This window comes from Pristiophorus japonicus, chromosome 1 (assembly GCF_044704955.1).
Source record: "Pristiophorus japonicus isolate sPriJap1 chromosome 1, sPriJap1.hap1, whole genome shotgun sequence".
NCBI classification, from domain to species: Eukaryota; Metazoa; Chordata; class Chondrichthyes; family Pristiophoridae; genus Pristiophorus; species Pristiophorus japonicus.
The window spans coordinates 335,804,472-335,823,228 of record NC_091977.1 but is presented as its reverse complement, the minus strand read 5'-3'; the positions used below and the strand labels follow the sequence as shown (position 1 = coordinate 335,823,228).

The 18,757-nt window shown below is 45.2% G+C and overlaps 1 protein-coding gene across 1 annotated transcript in view; it reads right to left on the bottom strand.

Annotated features, from left to right (window-relative positions):
• The window catches only part of LOC139264731 (dual specificity calcium/calmodulin-dependent 3',5'-cyclic nucleotide phosphodiesterase 1A-like), a 1,390,883-nt gene that overhangs the window by 908,243 nt on the left and 463,883 nt on the right, over positions 1-18,757 (bottom strand). The gene's annotated exons all lie outside the window — the stretch shown is intronic.

Genomic DNA, 18,757 nt, shown 5'->3' with positions numbered 1-18,757 from the left:
GCCAAAAAAAACATAAAAGGCTCCACTTCAATTTCTGATCTGTGCCCAGCTTACAGATTGCAGGCCAGGGCAAGATTGGAACAACTGCAAAAGCAAAATACTGCGGATGCTGGAATCTGGAATAAAAACAGAAAATGCTGGAAATCTCAACAGGTCAGGCAGCATCTGTGGAGAGGAAGCAGAGTTAACGTTTCGGGTGGATGACCCTTCATCAGAAACTGCAATTGGTCTTAGTGTTTCCTAGGCTAGGGAGGGTAAAATAATCAGCCAGAGTGTCCACAACTAACTAACATTAATTCTGCTTCTTCTCCATAGATGCTGCCTGACCTGCTGAATATTTCCAGCATTTTCTGTTTTTATAACTGTAATTAATGTGGAGTTGTAACTTCAAGAAAAGTGAAAGGGGCAGGGGAATCACATTTCAACAAGTTGAGAAAGGAATACTGGGATAGATTTTAAAATTACTAAACCTGGTGCAGAGCTTTGTAGGATTGGGGGTGGAGGGTAAAATCTAAAATTCAGGCCTGGGGAGGTAACACTATGTTATATGAGGCTCGCTGATAACACTGTTATATGAGGCACACTAGTAATGCTATGTTCAGTGAGGCTCACTGGTAATGCTATTTTCAATGAGGCACACTGGTAAAGCTATGTTTAATGAGGCACACTGTTATCGCTATGTTATATGAGGCACACTGGTATCACTCCATTAAATGAGGGAGCCTGGTATCAATAAGAACATAAGAACATAAGAATTAGGAACAGGAGTAGGCCATCTAGCCCCTCGAGCCTGCTCCGCCATTCAATAAGATCATGGCTGATCTGGTCGTGAACTCAGCTCCACTTACCCGCCCGCTCCCCATAACCCTTAATTCCCTTATTGCTTAAAAATCTATCTGTCTTTGACTTGAAAACATTCAATGAGCCAGCCTCAACTGCTTCCTTGGGCAGAGAATTCCACAGATTCACAACCCTCTGGGAGAAGAAATTATTTCTCAACTCGGTTTTAAATTGGCTCCTCCGTATTTTGAGGCTATGCCCCCTAGTTCTAGTCTCCCCCACCAATGGAAACAACCTCTCTGCCCCTATCTTGTCTATCCCTTTCATGATTTTAAATGTTTCTATAAGATCACCCCTCATCTTTCTGAACTCCAAGGAGTAAAGACACAGTTTACTCATTCTATCATCATAAGGTAACCCCCTCATTTCTCGAATCAGCCTAGTGAATCGTCTCTGTACTCCTTCCAGCTAGTCTATCCTTCCTTAAGTAAGGTGACCAAAACTGCACGCAGTACTCCAGGTGCGGCCTTACCAATACCTTATACAGTTGCAGCAACACCTCCCTGCTTTTGTACTCCATCCCTTTCGCAATGAAGGCCAACATTCCATTTGCCTTCCTGATTACCTGCTGCACCTGCAAACTAACCTTTTGTGATTCATGCACAAGGACTCCCAGGTCCCTCTGCACCACATCATGTTGTAATTTCTCTCCATTCAAATAATATTCCCTTACTGTTTTTTTTCCCAAGGTGGATGACCTCACACTTTCCGACATTGTATTCCATCTGCCAAACCTTAGCCCATTCGCTTAACCTATCCAAATCTCCTTGCAGCCTCTCTGAGTCCTCTACACAACCCGCTTTTCTACTAATCTTAGTGTCATCTGCAAATTTTGTTGCACTACATTCTGTCCCCTCTTCGAGGTCATCTATGTATATTGTAAACAGTTGTGGTCCCAGTACTGATCCCTGTGGCACACCACTAACCACCGATTTCCAACCGGTAAAGGACCCATTTATCCCGACTCTCTGCTTTCTGTTCACCAGCCAATTTTCCATCCATGCTAATACATTTCCTCTGACTCCGCGTACCTTTATCTTCTGCAGTAACCTTTTGTGTGGCACCTTATCGAATGCCTTTTGGAAATCTAAATACACCACATCCATCGGTACACCTCTATCCACCATGCTCGTTATATCCTCAAAGAATTCCAGTAAGTTAGTTAAACATGATTTCCCCTTCATGAATCCATGCTGCATCTGCTTGATTGCACTATTCCTATCCAGATGTCCCGCTATTTCTTCCTTAATGATAGTTTCAAGCATTTTCCCCACAACAGATGTTAAACTAACCGGCCTATAGTTACCTGCCTTTTGCCTGCCCCCTTTTTTAAACAGAGGCGTTACATTAGCTGCTCTCCAATCCGCTGGTACCTCCCCAGAGTCCAGAGAATTTTGGTAGATTATAACAAATGCATCTGCTATAACTTCCGCCATCTCTTTTAATACCCTGGGATGCATTTCATCAGGACCAGGGGACTTATCTACCTTCAGTCCCATTAGTCTGTCCAGCACTACCTCCCGAGTGATAGTGATCATCTCAAGGTCCTCCCTTCCCACATTCCTATGACCAGCAATTTTTGGCATGGTTTTTGTGTCTTCCACTGTGAAGACGGAAGCAAAATAATTGTTTAAGGTCTCAGCCATCTCCACATTTCCCATTATTAAATCCCCCTTTTTATCTTGTAAGGGACCAACATTTACTTTAGTCACTCTTTTCCATTTTATATATCTGTAAAAGCTTTTACTATCTGTATCACAGTATAATAAATGAGGGACCCTGCTATCACATTGTTAAATGAGGCACAATGGTATCATATTGTTTACTGAGGCACATTTGTACCACAGTATATTAAATAAGGCACACTGGTACCATAGAATGTTAAATGATTCTCATTGCTATCACTGGGCTGGACTTTCCATAAAGCAATTCAACGGCCGATTGCCGCCCAGAAAACCACTAACGTTCTGTAACTAACGCTGGCGAAACTTTACATAATTAAGGTAAAAAATTTCGCCCTGCGAGAAAATGGATCTTGCACCCATATTCTCGACGGTTTCTTGGCGGTTATAGGCGAAACTAGGTGAAATGGGCGATTCTTACCGGAATGGATGGTAAGTGCTAAAATTTAGTCCGAGGCTGCGGCTGGGGGGGGGGACACTGTGGTGGGAAGGGGGAGGGGGGGATGGACGGGCACTCAAAAAATATTTTTTCAGTTAAACAAAAATTTAAAAAAGTTATAAAACATTCTCAAGATACTTTTTAACGTAATCGATGTTTTAGAATTTTAAAAATCATTTTAAAAAACCTTTAACTTACCTTTCTTTGCAGGGTACTCACCTACTGCCCTGTTCTGGCAGCTTTTCATGGGCGGTTTCTTCGGTGGTTTGTATGGGTCCTCTGCTGAGGCAAAACTTAAATCCTGGCGGTTTTCTCGGCGGTGCACGTGGGCGGTTGCTACCCTGCGGTCTTTTCAAAATGTGGGTGTAACTCTTTAAAAAATAAAGAGGAAACTTTCACCAGGCGGTTTTTCATCAAAAACCAGCTGTACCGCCGAGAAAACTGCCGAAAATGAAGGTGCAAGTCTAGCCCACTGAGTATGTTAAATGAGTCACATGTTTTGTAAAGGAACGGGGGTAACTTGGGTATGCAATTGGCTAATGGATAGGAGGCAGAGATTAGCGATGGGTGGTATTTTTCTGACTGGAGAGAAATATGCAGTGGAGTCCCAAGGGTTCGTATTAGGACCATTGATTGTTTTGTTATAAATAAATGACCTAGACTTGGGTATAGGACTACAATTTTGAAGTTTTCAGATGGTACAAAACTTGGTAAATAGTGAGCAGAATAGGAACCTACTTCAGTGTGTTAAATGAGACATGTTGGTATCACTATGCTAAATGAGGCACTTTGGTATCATAATATTAAATGGGACACACCGGTATCGCACATTGTCTTAAGCAAGCTATATGGTATTGCATTGTTAAATAATGCACACTGGTATCACAGTGTTTCAAATGAAGAACACTGGTATCACAGTATGTTAAATGAGTCACGCTTGTATCACATTATGCTAATCAGGCACAGTAGTATGTTAAATGAGTTCAGGTAAATTTAGAAGTCTGTGGTGAAAAATCAAGGCTGTAGAACAGAGTGTGTCAGGAAGGAACAGAACGTTTAACAAAGGTAATAGGACAATATTGACTAAGGTCACATCAGGGAAAAGTAGTGAAAAGTTAAAACTAATGGCGTTACATCTGAATGCATGGATCATTCGAAACTAGATGAATTAATGACACAAATAGAGATAAATGGGTTTGATCTAGTAGCCATTACTGAGACGTCATTGCAAGATGACCAAGGTTGGAAACTAAATATTCCAAGGTACTTGAATTTTAGAAAAGATAGGCAAAATATAAAAGGAACAGGCATAGGGATGGGGGTGGGGCGGGGTAATAAATGATGAAATAAAGACAATAGTGAGAAAAAATCTGACCCAGAAAGTCAGGATGCACAGTTTGGGTGGAGCTAAGAAATAGCGCAGGACAGAAAACACTGGTGGGAGGAGTTTATAACCCTTAACAATAGCTATAGTGTTGGATAAAGTATAAATCAGCAAATTAGCATGGAACAAAGTTAATCTGCATATAGACTGGAAAAAACAATATGGCAAAAGCAGTTTGGAGGATGAGTTCATGGAAGCTATTCGAGACAGTTTTCTAGAACAATATGTTGAGGAACCAACGAGAGAACAGGCTATTTTTGATCTAGTATTGTGTAATGAGACAGGGTTAATTAATAATCTTAAAGTATCCTCTTGGGAAGAGTGATCCTAATATGATAGAATTTCATGTTAAAATTGATGTGGTTAAGTCCAAAACTCGGGTCTTAATTTCAACAAAGCCAATTAAATAGGTATGAGCGGCGAGTTGGCTAAGGTCGATTGGGAAATTAGATTAAAAGATATGATGGTAGATAAGCATAAGTGAACATTTAACAAAATAATTAATAATTCTCAATGAACATATATTCCCTTGAGGAATAAACACTCCATTGGAAAAGTGATTCAACTGTGGCTAACTAAAGATTTTCAGGATAATATCAGATTAAAAGATAGACTTACAGGGCTGGATTTTAGACTTTTCTATTTGCGGGGTGAAAACAGAGACGGGGCGGGAAAGTTACCGGCCGGGAATAGTCTGCGCTTTGGTAAGGAATTTTTGCCATCTGGGCCCTGCATCGGCGGCACAGCACGGAGAGAGGCGTTGCTTTTTGAGGTGCAAAAATGGAAACTTGCGAACTAAAGTGCTGGGCCGTGTGCACTCCGAAAGAGGCCTGGGGCATTTCCAAAACATTGCCCATACCACGACAACACAAATCGCTGAAAACAATTAAAAGACCAAACACCCACACTTACCTTCAGAGTACTTACCTTCCTCACCACCGCCGGCATGGCTGGTCCGCACTGATTTCCTCAGTGGTCATTGTGGGCGTATTTCCGGATGGATGGATCGGGCAAGTGGCCAAACTACTGCCGGTGTCTCTTCCCGGCGGTGGTGCTAAGTGGCACCAAAAACGGACCGGAGGATTGCGAAGGGGTGCAGGAGATCTGAACGCTGCCTTTCCTGCCACTCTAGGACGCAAAGGACCAGAAAATCCTGCCCACAATGTTGCCAAAAATAGTAGTAAATCTGAAGATTGGGAGGATTTTAGAAATCAGCAAAGGATGCCCTAGAAATTGATCAAGAGGGAGAAAATAGAATCTAATAGTAAACTAGTAAGAAATATAAAAACAGATTTTAAGAGATGTAGAAAGGAAGAAATTAGCACAAGTAAATGTGGAACCCTTAGGCAGAGACAGAAGAGATTATAATGGGGAATAATTAAATGGCAGACATGTTAAACAAATATTTTTTTATCTGTCTTCACAATATAAATAATGGGAAATAATGGAGAATCAAGGGTCTAATGAGAGTGAGTAACGTAAAGTAATTAATGTTAGTAAAGAAAAATAACTGAAGGAATTCATGGGACTAAAAGATAATAAATCCCCTGAACCTAATGGCCTATATCCTTGTGTTCTAAGAGGTGACTACAGAGATAGTGATGCATTGGTTGTGATCTTTAATAATTTAGAGGGTTCTAGAACAGTCACCGATCGAGTTCAACGATTGGGCCAGTCTTATTATCCCAGTCCTCAAGGGAGACGGCACCGTCAGAATCTGTGGTGATTACAAAGTAACTATCAATCGTTTCTCCCTGCAGGACCAATACCCACTACCAGACGCCAACGACCTCTTTGCAACGCTGGCAGGAGGAAAGACGTTCACGAAGCTGGATCTGACTTCAGCCTACGTGCTGCCGGAACTGGAGGAAACATCGAAGGCCCTCACCTGCATCAACACGCACAAAGGTCTTTTTGTTTATAACAGATGCCCATTTGGAATCCGATCAGCGGCGGCAATATTCCAGAGAAACATGGAAAGTTTAGTGAAGTCGGTCCCGCACACCGTGGTCTTCCAGGATGAAATGTTGGTCACGGGTCGGAACACAGTTGAGCACCTGCTGAACCTGGAGGAAGTTCTTAGTCGACTCAACTGCATGGGGCTCAGGTTAAAATGTTCGAAGTGCATTTTCCTGGTGCCTGAAATGGAGTTCCTGGGAAGGAGGATTGCGGGGGACGGCATCAGGCCCACCAACGCGAAAACGGAGGCAATTGAGAACGCACTGAGGCCACAAAACGTGATGGAGCTGTGATCGTTTCTGGGACTCCTCAACTACTTTGGTAATGTCTTACCGGGTCTTAGCACCCTGCAAGAACCATTACATGTTTTTCTATGAAAAGGGGGTGAATGGGTTTCGGGCAAAAGCCAAGAAAATGCCTTTGTCAAAGTGAAAAAATTGTTATGCTCAAACAAATTGCTTGTGTTGTATGATCCATGTAAGCGTTTGGTACTAGCATGTGATGCGACATCATATCGGGTGTGTCTTGCAACAAGTTAATGATTTCGGGAAACTGCAACCGGTTGCTTATGCATCCAGGAGTCTGTCTAAGGCCGAGAGAGCCTACAGTATGATTGAAAAAGAAGCATTAGCGTGTAACTATGGGGTAAAGAAAATACATCAATACCTGTTTGGGCTAAAATTCGAATTTGAAACTGACAATAAGCCACTTATATCCCTGTTTTCCGAGAGTAAAGGGATAAATGCCAACGCGTCGGCCCGCATCCAGAGATGGGCGCTCACGTTGTCCGCATACAACTATGTCATCCGCCACAGGCCAGGCACAGAAAACTGCGCCGATGCTCTCAGTAGGCTGTCATTGCCCACCACGGGGGTGAGAATGGTGCAACCCGCAGATCTAGCCATGGTTATGGAAGCATTTGAGAGTGAGCAATCACCCGTCACTGCCTGGCAGATCAAAACCTGGACAAGCCAGGACCCCATATTATCTCTAGTCAAAAGCTGTGTGCTTCATGGGAGCTGGTCCAGCGACCCATGTGGAAATGCAGAAAGAGATAAAGCCATTCCAGTGGCGCAAAGCTGAAATGTCGATACAGGCAGACTGTCTTCTGTGGGGCAATCGAGTAGTGGTCCCCAAGAAGGGCAGAGACACCTTCATCAATGACCTCCACAGTACCCACCCAGGCATTGTAATGATGAAAGTGATAGCTCGATCCTACGTGTGGTGGCCCGGTATCAATGCGGACTTAGAGTCCTGCGTTCACAGATGTAACACATGCTCGCAGTTAAGCAATGTACCCAGGGAGGTGCCGCTAAGTTTATGGTCTTGGCCCTCCAAACCGTGGTCTAGGGTACATGTCAACTTTGCAGGCCCGTTCTTGGGTAAAATGTTCCTTGTGGTTGTAGATGCGTACTCCAAGTGGATTGAATGTGAGATAATGTCGGCTAGCACATCCGCTGCCACCACTGAAAGCCTGCGGGCCATGTTTGCCACACACGGCTTACCCGATGTCCTGGTGAGCGACAGCGGGCCATGTTTTACCAGTGCTGAGTTCAAAGAATTCATGACCTGTAACAAGATCAAACATGTCACACTTGCCCTGTTTAAACCAGCGTCCAATGGTCAGGCAGAAAGAGGAGTGCAAACCATCAAGCAAGGCTTGAAGAGGGTAACTGAAGGCTCACTTGTAGACTCGCCTATCCCGAGTCCTGCTTAGCTACCGCATGAGACCCCACTCACTCACGGGGATCCCACCTGCTGAACTGCTCATGAAAAGAGCACTTAAGACAAGGCTCTTGTTAGTTCACCCTGATCTACATGAACAGGTAGAGAGCAGGCGGCTTCAACAAAGTACATACCATGATAGCGCAAATGTGTCACGCGAGATTGAAGTCAATGATCCTGTATTATTATTAAATTATGGACAAGGTCCTAAGTGGCTTCCCGGCACTGTCATGGTGAAAGAGGGGAGCAGGGTGTTTCGGGTCATACTTTCAAATGGACTCATTCACTGGAAACACTTGGACCAAATCAAACTCAGATTCACGCACTACCCTGAGCAACCCACCTTGGACCCTACTTTTTTTGATCCCCCAACATACACACCAGTGGCAACCGGCACCACGGTTGACCACGAAGCAGAACCCATCATCCACAGCAGCCTTGCAGGGCCCAACACACCAGGCAGCCCAGCAAGGCCAGCTGCACAGTAGCCCAGTGAAGGCCCAACAAATGATTCAACAACACCAGATTTCACACCGAGACGATCAACCAGGGCAAAAAGGGCCCCAGATCAACTCATGTTGTAAATAGTTACACTATTGACTTTGAGAGGGAATGTTGTTATATATGTGGACTTGTATTTACTCTGTACAGCCACCAGAGGGCTCATTCCCCGTAGTCCCAAGGGATCCCATAATCCCTTGGTAGCACAGGTATTTAAGAAGGCTTCACAGGTTGGAGAGGCACTCTGGAGACCTGCAATAAAAGACTAAGATCACACATTACTTTGAGCTCACACTGTTCAGTCTGACTCTATTTCCATACACAACACATACCTAGCACAAAGGAAGAAGGTTGTGGTTGTTGGAGGTCAATCATCCCAACCACAGGACATCGCTGCAGGAGTTCCTCAGGGCAGTGTCCTCGGCCCAACCATCCTCAATTGCTTCATCAATGACCTTCCCTCCATCATAAGGTCAGAAGTGGGGATGTTCGCTGATGATTGCACAGCGTTCAATTCCAACAACAACAACTTGTATTTATATAGCGCCTTTAATGTAGTGAAATGTTCCAAGGCGCTGGAGCTGGAGCCTTCAGGATTTGAAATACAGTTTTCACTTTACGGAGGTTGGAAATGTTTGCAGTGAACTCTCTATCCAGTATCATCTCCTTGAAACAACCACTCTCACCATTGACTGTTCGCTTCTGTCATCTCAACTTCATCTGCCATCTAATCCATCAGCATCAGTGCCCTTGAAAAAATCTTACCTTGGTCCTCAGAATCATGATCAGCCTCAACACCAACATTAGTAGTCACACCAGCATCACCAACAACAACACCAACCTTCTCTGCAATCACCTGATGTGCAGGACACAGAACATAAGCACCCGGCCACATTGCTGCCCGGGACGACAGGGATGCCTTCACCATGGCAAGATTTACTTCAATTGATGCTGTACATCCTAGTTGCCACATGATGCGCCAGGTTGGCACCATCCCACACCAGCTCCATAAAGCATCCCCACAATACCCAAGCCATTCCTTTCACACTCATCACCATTGTGAGGGTATTCTTATGACTCACCATTTACTACAACTCACTAAGCCACTTCCAAAAGTGCATACAAATCTGTCCAAGAAGGCAAAATGTTGAAAATAAACATTTCAATGTTTGACAGCACATTAGCAGAAACTCTACATGAACATTGGCTAAAAGACCTAAGTGCCTATCCTTGTGTGTTGTTAGTTGATATGATTGGACAAGGATGAGGGTGAGTGTGAGGGGTGGCTAGTGAGATGGGGATGTGATAATGTAGATAGAGAGAGAGGGATGGATGGAGATGCAAGGTAAGGCGGTGTGAGTAAGGATGTACAGAAGTAGGGTAGGGAAGGTAGAGTGATGGGGATGTGATGAGTGGCATAGCAGGATGAGGTTGAGTTGTGGCTTTGCAGTAACATTTTGTGATCCACTGAGATCACTGAAAGATTTGCGCCACTGCAGCCAGGACCTCTTGACGACATCCCTGCTTGTGCCCTCCTGTACAATGCGCAACTAGGCTGCGTTGGTGTCCTAGGGGGAGATCTCATCTGCCCAGTGAAAGGAAAGAGGACCTCCCTGTGTGCTGTGACTCCCTCCATAAGCATCTAAAGGGAGTGATGGGAAAGTCTAGGTAGAGCCTTGCACCTTTGTCCAGTGCTTGTCAGTGTTTGCAGCACCTCAGTGCTACAGAACACTGACAGCACAATTGTCAAAATGAATTTGGGCATGGTCCTTCTAAGGAAACCAGCTGATGATGCGTCATCAAATGACGGAATCAGACCTGCGTCCTTTTAATTGGCTGGGAACCTTGCAGGGCGGGCTTAACAAGCCCCATCAATGTAAAGTTACTCGGACAGAGCCGGACGAAGATGGCAGTGGGGTTCTAATGCACACCTGAAGTCGCCCGCCTCGCTCCCGACCCGGGAGGAAAAATCATGGGCATAATGTGGGTAAATGTGAAATTATCTACTTTGACAGGAAGAATAGAAAAGCAGAATATTTTTTAAAAGGTGAGAGACTAATAAATGTTGGTATGCGGCAGAATTTGGGCGTTCTTGTACATGAATCACAGAAAGTAAAAATGCAGGTAGACCAAGCAATTAGGAAGGCAAATGGTATGTTAGCTTTTATTGGAAGCGGTTATGTAATATAGAAACATAGAAAATAGGTGCAGGAGTAGGCCATTCGGGCCTTCGAGCCTGCATTACCATTCAATAAGATCATGGCTGATCATTCACCACAGTACCCCTTTCCTGGTTTCTCTTCATACCCCTTGATCCTTTAGTCGTAAGGGCCATAACTAACTCCCTCTTGAATATATCTAACAAACTGGCCTCAACAACTTTCTGCGGTAGAGAATTCCACAGGTTTAACAAATCTATGAGTGAAGAAGTTTCTCCTCATCTCGGTCCGAAATGGCATACCCCTTATCCTTAGACTGTGACCCCCGGTTCTGGATTTCGGAGTTGGAGAGGTGGGAGTCGGAGCGGCAGTGGCCTATAAAAGGCCCAGCAGTTCGGAAACCAGCGTGGTGAGCCGGAGAGGTGGGAGTCGGAGCAGCAGTGGCCTATAAAAGACCCAGCGGTTCGGAGACCAGCGTGGTGAGTCGGAGAGGCGGGAGTCGGTGGGCCTATAAAAGGTCCAGCAGTTCGGGGACCAGCGTGGTGAGTCGGAGAGGCGGGTGTCGGAGCGGCAACAGCCTATAAAAGGTCCAGCAGTTCGGGGACCAGCGTGGTGAGTTGGAGAGGCGGGAGTCGGTGCAGCAGTGGCCTATAAAAGGTCCAGCAGTTCGGGGACCAGCGTGGTGAGTCGGAGAGGCGGGAGTCAGTGCGGCAGTGGCCTATAAAAGGTCCAGCAGTTCGGGGACCAGCGTGGTGAGTCGGAGAGGCGGGAGTCAGTGCGGCAGTGGCCTATAAAAGGTCCAGCAGTTCGGGGACCAGCGTGGTGAGTCGGAGAGGCGGGTGTCGGTGCGGCAACGGCCTATAAAAGGTCCAGCTATTCAGGGACCAGCGTGGTGAGTCGGAGAGGCGGGAGTCGGAGCGGCAACGGCCTATAAAAGGTCCAGCAGTTCAGGGACCAGCGTGGTGAGTCGGAGAGACGGGAATCGGAGCGGCAACGGCCTATAAAAGGCCCAGCAGTTCAGGGACCAGCGTGGTGAGTCGGAGAGACGGGAGTCGGAGCGGCAACGGCCTATAAAAGGTCCAGCAGTTCGGGGACCAGCGTGGTGAGTCGGAGAGACGGGAGTCGGAGCGGCAACGGCCTATAAAAGGCCCAGCAGTTCAGGGACCAGCGTGGTGAGTCGGAGAGACGGGAGTCGGAGCGGCAACAGCCTATAAAAGGTCCAGCAGTTCGGGGACCAGCGTGGTGAGTCGGAGAGACCAGCTTGTGCAGCTGCAGCAGGGAGAGAAGGCAAAAAAGAAATAGAAAGGAATCGAAAGGTGACGTCACAGCCAAGGGGGTAAGTGATTGGCTGGTGATTGGTAAGTAGCTTTTCTTTTTCTTTTCTTTATCAGTAAGTAAGCTTTAGCATTGTTGTTGCCAAATTAAGTTATTCTAAGGGTTAAGACATGGCAGGAGAGCTCGGATACGTGTTATGCTCCTCCTGTACTATGTGGGAAGTCAGGGACACTTCCTGTGTCGCTGACGACTACGTGTGCGGGAAGTGTATCTGTCTTCAGCTACTGACGGACCGCATTGCGGCATTGGAACTGCGGGTGGGTTCACTCTGGAGCATTCACGATGCTGAGAATATCGTGAATAGCATGTTTAGCGAGTTGGTCTTACCGCAGGTTAAAGGTACACAGCCAGATAGGGGATGGGTGATCAACAGGAAGAGCAGTGCAGGAAGGTAGTGCAGGGGTCCCCTACGATCATCCCCCTGCAAAACAGATACACCACTTTGGGTACTGCTGAGGGGAATGACTCATCAGGGGGGAGCAGCAGCAGCCAAGTTCATGGCACCGTGGGTGGCTCTGCTGCGCAGGAGGGCAGGAAAATGGGTAGGAGAGCGATAGTGGTACGGGATTCAATTGTAAGGGGAATAGATAGACATTTCTGTGGCTGCAACCGAGACTCAAGGATGGTATGTTGCCTCGCTGGTGCAAGGGTCAATGATGTCTCGGAGCAGGTGCATTCTGAAAAGGGAGGGTGAACAGCCAGTTGTCATGGTACATATAGGTACCAACGATATAGGTAAAAAATGGGATGAGGTCCTACAAGACGAATTTAGGGAGCTAGGAGATAAATTAAAAAGTAGGACCTCAAAAGTAATATTCTCAGGATTGCTACCAGTGCCACGTTGTAGTCAGAATAGGAATCGAAGGATAGCTCGGATGAATACGTGGCTTGAGGAGTGGTGCAAAAGGGAGGGATTCAAATTCCTGGGACATTGGAACCGGTTTGGGGGAGGTGGGACCACTACAAACCGGACGGTCTACACCTGGGCAAGACCGGAACCAATGTCCTAAGGGGAGTGTTTGCTAGTACTGTTTGGGAGGAGTTAAACTAATATGGCAGGGGGATGGGAACCTATGCAGGGAGACAGAGGAAAATAAAATGGAGGCAGAAGCAAAAGATAGAAAGGAGAATAGTAAAAGTGGAGGGCAGAGAAACCCAAGGCAAAAAACAAAAAGAGCCACATTACAGCAAAATTCTAAAGGGGCAAAGTGTGTTAAAAAGACAAGTCTGAAGGCTCTGTGCTTCAATGCGAGAAGTATCCGGAAGAATTAACTGCGCAGATAGCAGTTAACGGATATGATGTAATTGGTATCACGGAGACATGGCTCCAGGGTGACCAAGGCTGGGAACTCAACATCCAGGGGTATTCAACATTTAGGAAGGATAGACAGAGAGGAAAAGGAGGCGGGGTGACGTTGCTGGTTAAAGAGGAAATTAATGCAATAGTAAGGAGGGACATTAGCCTGGATGATGTGGCATCGGTATGGGTGGAGCTGCGGATTACCAAAGGGCAGAAAACGCTAGTGGGTGTTGTGTACAGACCACCAAACAGTAGGAGTGAGGTTGGGGACAGCATCAAACAAGCAATAAGGGATGTGCGCAATAAAGGTACAGCAGTTATCAGAGGCAACTTTAATCTACAAATTGATTGGGCTAACCAAACTGATAGCAATGCGGTGGAGGAGGATTTCCTGGAGTGTATTAGGGATGGTTTTCCAGACCAATATGTCGTTGAACCAATTAGGGAGCTGGCCATCCTAGACTGGGTGATGTGTAATGAGAAGGGACTAATTAGCAATCTTGTGCGAGGCGCCTTGGGGAAGAGTGACCATAATCTTTATTAAGATTAAGAGTGACACAGTTAATTCAGGACCCTAGTTTCTGAATTAAGGAAAGGTAACTTCGACGGTATGAGGCGTGAATTGGCTAGAATAGACAGGCAAAGGACACTTAAATGGTTGACGGTGGATAAGCAATGGCAAACATTTAAAGATCACATGGATGAACTTCAGCAATTGTACATCCCTGTCTGGAGTAAAAATAAAACGGGGAAGGTGGTTCAACCATGGCTAACAAGAGAAATTAAGGATAGTGTTAAAACCAAGGAAGAGGCATATGAATTGGCTAGAAAAAGCAACAAACCTGAGGACTGGGAGAAATTTAGAATTCAACAGAGGAGGACGAAGGGTTTACTTAAGAGGGTAAAATAGAGTACGAGAGGAAGCTTGCAGGGAACATAAAAACTGACTGCAAAAGCTTCTATAAATATGTGAAGAGAAAAAGATGAGCGAAGACAAACATAGGTCCCTTGCAGTCGGATTCAGGTGAATTTATAATGGGGAACAAAGAAATGGCAGACCAACTGAACAAATATTTCGGTTCTGTCTTCACGAAGGAATTTTTTTGAGGATGTAATGAGCAGAGTGAACAAGGGAGAACCAGTGGATGTGGTGTATTTGGACTTTCAAAAGGCTTTTGACAAGGTCCCGCACAAGTGATTGGTGTTCAAAATCAAAGCACATGGTATTGGGGCTAATGTACTGACATGGATAGAGAACTGGTTGGCAGACAGGAAGCAGAGAGTCGGGATAAACTGGTCCTTTTCTGAATGGTAGGCAGTGACTAGTGGAGTGCCGCACGGCTCAGTGCTGGGACCCCAGCTCTTTCCAATATACATTAACGATTTAGAAATATAGAAACATAGAAACAGAGAAAATCGGTGCAGGAGTAGGCCATTCGGCCCTTCGAGCCTGCACCACCATTCAATAAGATCATGGCTGATCATTCACCTTGGTACCCCTTTCCTGCTTTCTCTCCATACCCCTTGATCCCTTTAGCCGTAAGGGCCATATCTAACTCCCTCTTGAATATATCCAATGAACTGGCATCAACAACTCTCTGCGACAGGGAATTCCACAGGTTAACAAATCTCTGAGTGAAGAAGTGTCTTCTCATCTCAGTCCTAAATGTCTTACCCCTTATCCTAAGACTGTGTCCCCTGGTTCTGGACTTCCCCAACATCGGGAACATTCTTCCCGCATCTAACCTGTCCAATCCCGTCAGAATTTTATATGTTTCTATGAGATTCCCTCTCATCCTTCTAAACTCCATTGTATAAAGGCCCAGTTGATCCAGTATCTCCTCATACGTCAGTCCAGCCATCCCTGGAATCAGTCTGGTGCACTCCCTCAATAGCAAGAATGTCCTTCCTCAGATTAGGAGACCAAAATGATACACAATATTCCAGGTGAGGCCTCACCAAAGCCCTGTACAATTGCAGTAAGACCTCCCTGCTCCTATACTCAAATCCCCAAGTTATGAAGGCCAACATGCCATTTGCCTTCTTCACCGCTTGCTGTACCTGCATGCCAAATTTCAATGACTGATGAACCATGACACCCAGGTCTCATTGTACCTCCCCTTTTCCTAATCTGTCGCTATTCAGATAATATTCTGCCTTCCTGTTTTTGCCACCAAAGTGGATAACCTCACATTTATCCACATTATATTGCATCCGCCATGCATTTGCCACTCACCTAACTTGTCCAAGTTACCCTGCAGCCTCTTAGCATCCTCCTCACATCTCACACCGCCACCCAGTTTAGTGTCATCTGCAAACTTGAAGATATTACACTCAATTCTTCATCTAAATCATTGATGTATATTGTAAATAGCTGGGGTCCCAGCACTGAACCCTGCGGCATCCCACTAGTCATTGCCTGCCCTTCTGAAAAGGACCCATTTATCCCAACTCTCTGCTTCCTATCTGCCAACCAGTTCTCTATCCATGTCAGTACATTACCCCCAATATCATGTGCTTTTATTTTGCACACTACTCTCTTGTGTGGGACCTTGTCAAAAGCCTTTTGCAAGTCCAAATACATCACATCCACTGGTTCTCCCTTGTCCACTCTACTAGTTACATCCTGAAAAAATTCTAGAAGATTTGTCAAGCATGATTTCCCTTTCATCAATCCATGCTGACTTGGACCGATCCTGTCATTGCTTTCCAAATGTGCTGCTATTTCACCTTTAATAATAGATTCCAACATTTTCTCCACTACCGATGTCAGGCTAACCGATCTATAATTCCCCATTTTCTCTCTCCCTCCTTTTTTAAAAAGTGGTTTTACATTAGCTACCCTCCAGTCCATAGGAACTGATCCAGACGCGATAGACTGTTGGAAATGATCACCAATGCATCCACTATTTCTTGGGCCACTTCCTTAAATAAACAAGTAAGGAAGTCTTGCTGCAATTATATAGGACTTTGGTGAGACCACACCTGGAGAACTGTGTACAGTTTTGGTCTCCTTACCTAAGGAAGGATAGATTTGCCTTGGAGGGGTGCAATGAAGGTTCACTAGATTGATTCCTGAGACGAGAGTGTTGACCAATAAGGAGAGATTTAGTAAAATGGACCTATAGTCTCTTGATTGTCAAAGAATGAGAGATGATCTCATTGAAATAGGAGAGTCCAGGATTGATCCTTTGGGGACTCCAGAATTAATGGTGCAGGATTAGAAAGAGAAGCAGGTGATTCTCTGGCTACGATTGCTTAGATAAGAATGGAATCAGGTGAGTGCAATCCTATCCAGCCGGACGATGGAGAAGAGGCAGGGTAGAAGCTGAGAGGCTGTTTCCCCTGGTTGGAGAGCCTAGACCTAGTCATAGAATCAGGATAAGGGGTTGGCCCTTTAGGACAGATAAGAAGTTTCTGCACTCAGAGGGTTGTGAATCTTTGGAATTCACTACCCCAGAGGTTTGTGGACACTCAGGTCATTGAGTATATTCAAGACATATATCGATAGCATTTTTGACACTAAGGGAAACAAGTGATATGGGGATAGCGCAGGAAAGTGGAGTTGAGGTAGATGATTAGCCGTAATCTTATTAAATGGTGGAGCCACCTCAAGGGGCCGTACGGCCTACTCCTGCTCCTACTTCTTATGTTCTTATGTACTTATATGAGGAATGCTGGTATCATGGTATGTTAAATGAGGCATACTGTATCACAGTATGATAAATGAAGCACAATGATATCACTATGTTAATTGAAACATATTGGTATTACAGAATGTTGAAGGAGTAACACTGATGTCACAGGAAGTTAAACGAGGCACTTTATTATCAGTATGTTATACCCCCCCTCATGCCCACTCCAAGCTTATCTGGTCAATGAACCCACCTCCTGTCTCCATCTAACCTTTGTCCACCAAATTGCTGACCAACTAACTTATTTTCTTGGCCACCATGATAACTGATATTGTTAACGATTCCCACTCCTCAGGTTACTGTCCCCCTCCACTTTCAAATCTACTGCCATCACTACCCTTGAACCCTCTGTCCATGAAACCTACTGCCTGATCTCCAGCCTCCCTTTCCTCTCCAAAGTCCTTGAACGTGTTCTCTCCTATCGAATCCATGCTCATCTTACCCGGAACTCGATGTTTGAATTCCTCCAATCAGATTTCCACCCATGCCACAGTACTGAAACAGTCCTTATCAAAGTCACAAATGACATCCTATGTAACTGTGACCATAGTAAACTATCCTTCCTCATCCTTCTGGACCTGTCTGCAACATTTGACATTGTTGACCACACCATCTTCCTTCATTGCTTCTTCTCCGTCGTCCAGCTGGGTAGGATTGCACTCGCCTGATTACATTCTTATCTAAGCAGTAGTAGCCAGAGAATCACCTGCAATGGCTTCTCTTCCTACTCCCGCACCTTTAATTCTGGAGTCCCCGAAGGATCAATCCTGGACTCTCCTATTTCTCATCTACATGCTGCCCCTCAGCGACATCATCCGTAAACACATCGTCAGATTCCACATATAGGCTGACTATACCCAGCTCTACCTCACCACCACCTTTCTTGACCCCTCCACTGTCTGTAATTTGTCACATTGCTTGTCCAACATCCGCAACTGGATGAGCAGAATTTTCCTCCAACTAAATATTGGGAAGACTGAAGGCATTGTCTTCGGTCCCCACCACAAACTCTGTTCCTTCCCATTCCTGAAAGCTGAAATTGGATAGAAAGAATTTAGAAACTGAATCAGTAAGAGAGAGGGAACAAGGGTTAGTAAGTAGTAATCAAGGCGGTCTTCCAGTGCTAAATGGTATAGACTTCAATGCAAGGAGTATAGCAAAAAAGGCAGATGAGCTGAGAGCACAGGTAGACACTTGGGAGTATGACATTATAACCATTACAGAGACATGGCTGAAAGAGGGCCAGGTTTGGCAGAACAATATTGCTGGTTACAAGATTGTTAGACAAGACAGAAAGGGGGGTAAAAAGTTGGGGGGGTGTTGCGGTATTAATTAAATAAACTATTGCAGGGTGAGGAGGGATGATATGTTAAAGGGTTAAAGGGATCATCAAATGAGGCCACATGGGTCGAATTGAAAAATAAAAAAGGGGGCGATCACACTGCTGGGCATCTATTATAGACCCCCAAACAGTGGGAGGCAGATAGAGGAGTAAATATGTGAGCAACTTTCTGTGAAGTCCAAAAACTAGAGGGCAGTAATAGTAGGGGATTTTAACTATCTTAATATCGATTGGGACAAATATAGTGTGAAATATAGAGGGTGCTGAATTCTTAAAATGCATTCAAGAGAACATTTTTAATCCGTATGTAACAAGCCCAACACGAGAGGGGGGGGGGTTTGGATTTAGTTTTGGGGAATGAAGCTGGGCAGGTGGAAGGGGTATTAGTGGGAGAGC